Source organism: Homarus americanus, unplaced genomic scaffold (assembly GCF_018991925.1).
Source record: "Homarus americanus isolate GMGI-L3 unplaced genomic scaffold, GMGI_Hamer_2.0 scaffold49667, whole genome shotgun sequence".
In the NCBI taxonomy this organism is placed as follows: domain Eukaryota; kingdom Metazoa; phylum Arthropoda; class Malacostraca; order Decapoda; family Nephropidae; genus Homarus; species Homarus americanus.
The window spans coordinates 5,214,515-5,219,514 of record NW_024738608.1 but is presented as its reverse complement, the minus strand read 5'-3'; the positions used below and the strand labels follow the sequence as shown (position 1 = coordinate 5,219,514).

Sequence of the window (5,000 nt, the reverse complement as noted above, 5' to 3'; positions counted from 1 at the left end):
AAACCTAACTGCGTCAACAGCTCTATGCCTTACATGGTCTTGGATTGACTTACTGGGTGACAAATATTAATTCTTCTCTATGACAGTCAGCCATAACCTAACCTAACCTAACCTAACCTAACCTGACTGACCTGACCTGACCTGACCCAACCTAACCTAACCTAACCAACACCAACCTACCATTGATATTAAACTTCTAATTACTAACATTTTATTTAAGTAATTTTTAGAGACAACAATTATTATGTTTTCTAGTCACAAAAAAAAATCATAAAACCACGAAACAAAAAGTTAATATAAATATATAAACAATAATTAAATTCACACGCAATAAAAATTTTGTGTTACCATATTATATTTTTCTACTGATTATGTGACACCTTGTTTCTGTGTGTGTGTGTGTGTGTGTGTGTGTGTGCGTGGTGCGTGTGTGTGTATGTGTGTGTGTGTGTGTGTGTGTGTGTGTGTGTGTGTTAGTGATAAGTTTATGTGACACGCTGTTACCTTATGTATGTGTCATCTAACTGTAATGTTTATGTGACACCCTGTAGCCCTTTGTATCAACTAGGTATAAACATCATGAGACACCTGGTAATTATGGTACTCACGAGACACGCTGTAGATTGGTCATTACGACACTTACCTGTACAGAGAAAGAGAAGAAAGAATTAATTACATACAATAAATTAGAGTTAAGACATTGTGAGATATAACTAAATATTTGGTACATTATTACACCTTATGTTATTTATCACAGTTCATGGGATGCGATTTCCCTTATGCGTTTAAATCCATCTTCTTAAACATTTATATCCAACCAAAAAATTCTTAGATCCACTTCCAAAAACCTTAAACCCATCTTGCAAAATTTAAAAATTGACTCACGCTTTAAAGGTACAGCCCTAAATCTGACAGTATGAATCGGTCAATGTGATGTCATAAATCGGCAAAGTGCGTGATAGCGTCATTAACCAGCTAGATGTATGACGTCATTAATTTGCAAAGTAATGACGTCACAAAATGGGTAACTATCTGAGAAGATTAATAAGAGAGAGAGAGAGAGAGAGAGAGAGAGAGAGAGAGAGAGAGAGAGAGAGAGAGAGAGAGAGAGAGAGAGAGAGAGAGAGAGAGAGAGAGAGAGAGAGAGAGAGAGAGAGAGAGAGAGAGAGAGAGGACAAAATAAAAAAAAAACATTAAAAAGTCATAAAAAAAAGCCTCAAGATAATCGAAGGTCGAGACATCGTTGCCAACCCCAAGAGGGAGACGAGTAGAGGGTGGAGAGCATCGACTCGTCCCGAGGATGAAAGGGGACGCGCGCCACGAGTGCCTGGCAACAATGTCCCGCCACCGCCACACTCTCACCTACCACAACAAAGAGAATGAATATTTTTTCTTCAATTTTTTTTTTGAAGGGTGGGGAGAATGGTGAAGGGGTGGGGGGTGGGGAGAATGGTAAGAGGGGAGAGGTGGGGGGGAGAATGGTCCAGGGGGAGGGAGGGGGGGAGAATGGTCCAGGGGGGGAGGAGGGGTGGGGGAGAATGGGTCCAGGGGGAGGAGGGGTGGGGAGAATAAGAGAGGGAGAGGGTGGGGGAAGGTCCAGGGGAGGAGGGGTGGGGAGAATAAGAGGGAGAGGGTGGGAAGAATGGAAGGGGAGGAGGCTGGGAGAATGGTAAGAGGGAGAATGGTCCAGGGGGGGGAGAGGGTGAATGGTGAAGGGGAAGGGGGGGAGAATGGTGGAGGGGAGAGGGGTGGGGGGGAGAATGGTAAGAGGGAGAGGGGGAGAATGGTGAAGGGGAGGAGGGGGTGGGGAGAATGGTAAGAGGGGGAGAGGGTGGGGGGAGAATGGTCCAGGGGGAGAGGGGAATGGTGAAGGGGGAAGGGGTGGGAGAATGGTGAAGGAGGAGGGGTGGGAGAGGAGAGAGAATGGTGGAAGGGCTGGGGAGAATGGTAAGAGGGAGGGTGGGGGAGAATGGTCCAGAGGAGAGGGTGGGGAGAATGGTGAAGGGGAAGGGGGGGAGAATGAGGAAGGGGAGGAGGAGAATGGAAAGGGGAGAGGGGGGAGAATGGTAAGAGGGGAGGGTGGGGGAGAATGGTCCAGGGGGAGAGGGTGGGAGAATGGTGAAGGAAGGTGGGGAGAATGGTGAAGGGGAGGAGGGGGGTGGAGAATGGTAAAGGGGAGAGGGGTGGGGGAATGGTGAAGGGGAGGAGGCTGGGGGAGAATGGTAAGAGGGGAGAGGGTGGGAGAATGGTCCAGGGGAGGAGAGGGTGGGGAGAATGGTGAAGGGGGAAGGGGTGGGGAGAATGGTGAAGGGGAGGGAGCGGGTGGGAGAATGGTGAAGGGGAGGACGGAGGGGGAGAATGATAAAGGGGAAGGAGGGAAGGGGGAGGGTGAAGGGGAGAGGATGGGGATAATAGTAAGCTAGTAGATGGGGTGGGGAGACTGGCACACTGTGTACTAAATAAGCAGACAGTCTGGCCGGCACTACACTCGATCACCTTCATTTCCACAACGGCAAAGTTAGTACAACCTTAACTAGTGCGTTTACAGGCGCTCGTCATACAAACAGTCCACAGATCATTACATTAATATGTTTATTTTAATACTGTTTTAATTTAATTCTATAATATGTTTAAAATTTCCAGTTTCTTTTTGTGGAATGTCAACAAACACTACGCAAAACCTAACGAGCCCCTGTAAACGCACTAGTGAAGGGGACTGTACAGTTGGGTATACTCTGGGGAGGAGGGGGGGCCTGATCACAAACCAGGGACGCTTAGGCTAGGAGGCGAGTTCTGTATCTACTTCACCACCGCATCCTAGATTAATTAACCTTATTATTAGTTAGTAAATTATTTCTTCTTGTTATTATAGCTTTTATCCCTCTACAACAATTCATTTCTATCCTCCCTCCCTCATCCCCGTCTCCCCATCCACTCCACACCCCCTCTTCCTCCACACTCTCCTCCCCACACCTACTGCAGGAAGAAGAACTAAAGGTTTGTTCATCAGGCCCCGTTATTGTATTGATTTCTGACGAGAGATGAAGTGAAGCTGACCACAAAGACCTGTGTCAGCAAACATGAGGAGGGAGGAGGAGGAGGAGGAGGTGGGGAGGAGGAGAAGGAGAGAGGGTAGAGGAGGAGGAGGAGAGGAGGAGGAGGAGGAGGAGGGAGGAGGAGGAGGAGGAGGAGGAGGAGGAGGAGAGGAGGAGGAGGAGGAGAGGAGGAGAGGAAGAAGACGAGGAGACGCAAGGAGAAGTAAGGAAGCGGAGGAAGAAGATAGAAAGGATTAAGGAAGAAAAGGAGACCAAAGATGACGAAGGAAATGAGTACAAGGGATAGGAGGAAAATCAGGAAGGAAAAGTAAAAAGAAAAAGAAGAAATATGAAATAAGAAGAAAACAACAGCGTAATAGAAGAAGAAGAATTATTAAAGAGAAGAAGAGGAAGAATAAGAAGGAACACGAAGAAGAAAACGGAGAAATAAGACGAAGAAATAAGAAAAAAAACAAGTATAATGAAAGAAAAAGAAACACACACACACACACACACACACACACACACACACACACACACACACATCTAGCCTTGGGTAGGAATCAACATGGCATTAAGGACAGCGAGGAGCCCTCTGGGGCCCCATTGTTATTGCTCCTCCACCCTCCATCCTGTTCTTCCCACTCCTTCCCCACCTCCCCACACACACACACACACACACACACACACACACACACACACACACACACACACCTCTCTCTGCTGTAATTCGATCCTCATTATATTTCTGTCTCATACCCTACTGCTGGTGAGGATAAAATAACGATAAACGAAGGTAAAAAAACTACGCTCGCGGACTGTACCTCCGTTGGGGTGCAGACGGAGCGAGCGGTTGAAGGAAAAGGCAATCAGCTTGTTGATGGACCTGAGTGAGGACGGTACGCTGGGACTGTACCTTAATCCACCACCTAGAGAGAGCCAACTGCCTTGCCTCGACCATCTTCCCTCAGTGACAGTGCATGATACCACCACGGTGAAGTCAATTATTAACGGTACTCGGTGTCATATGTTTGTTGACTCAGGGACTACCTTCCTCGTTATGGCACACGACATTGCTCAACACTTAGACCTATTGCGTTATGTTGACAGAGATACTGAGTTATGCCTCAACACCTGGAGGACGCCGCGAGTAATGTTTGTATCGGAGGTAGACAATGTAATGATATAATTGGAAAACAGTGTCCAGATGTGCTGCCTGGTATCAATTTTTCCTGAGGATTTCAATGAGGAGCAATTAAACAAGCATTCCTGGATAATGACACCCTACGTAGTTACCATGCTTTCTAGACGTTCGGGTACTGCACTTCAAAGTTGTACTTCACCAAACCGCAATTGTTGGGTCGCACTTTCTGCCCTAAGGTCCACGATCAGCAGTATATCTTGGAGGCTTACACGACAAACACCCTGATCAATCCCGCTTTGACCATACTCGTCGACTCCGGTGCCTCACAATTTTATATATCCCGAAAATGTTGGCAAGAGACACTGGGGCTCCGTTAGTAGCCTGACCGGGTTAAGATCCACCTGGGTGACGACAAATGCGTGTACAGCGGACCATTGAGCGAAACGTTGAATGATAACTTCGACTTTACAATGGGCAGAAATATGCTGAATACATACCGCTGTGCTTTCGGTTATAAGTCTTATTATTTCTACTTTCAGCAGGGGAGGAGAGTATACTACACCAAGCTGAAGAAGAGCGAGATATTATGAAGAACGCCTCTAGTCCAGCGCAACTGTAGGTAGTAGGCAGCCATCAAACAGGGAGGTACTACCGCCTGGGAAGATATTGGAAGCATAATGTGTTGTCTAATGGTAGACCCTGCTGCCATATGGCATCACGAAATTGTGACCAAGCCCCAGGTTGCTGATCTGACTTTCTGCCTCATTTACACACAATTGCAGGTCTCAAGTGTTTCTCTTACTATTGACAACACAACATTC

General features: G+C 46.9%; 1 protein-coding gene across 1 annotated transcript in view; it reads right to left on the bottom strand.

Moving 5' to 3' along the window:
* The window catches only part of LOC121874158 (band 7 protein AGAP004871-like), a 122,118-nt gene that overhangs the window by 116,499 nt on the left and 619 nt on the right, over positions 1–5,000 (bottom strand). The window lies entirely within an intron of this gene.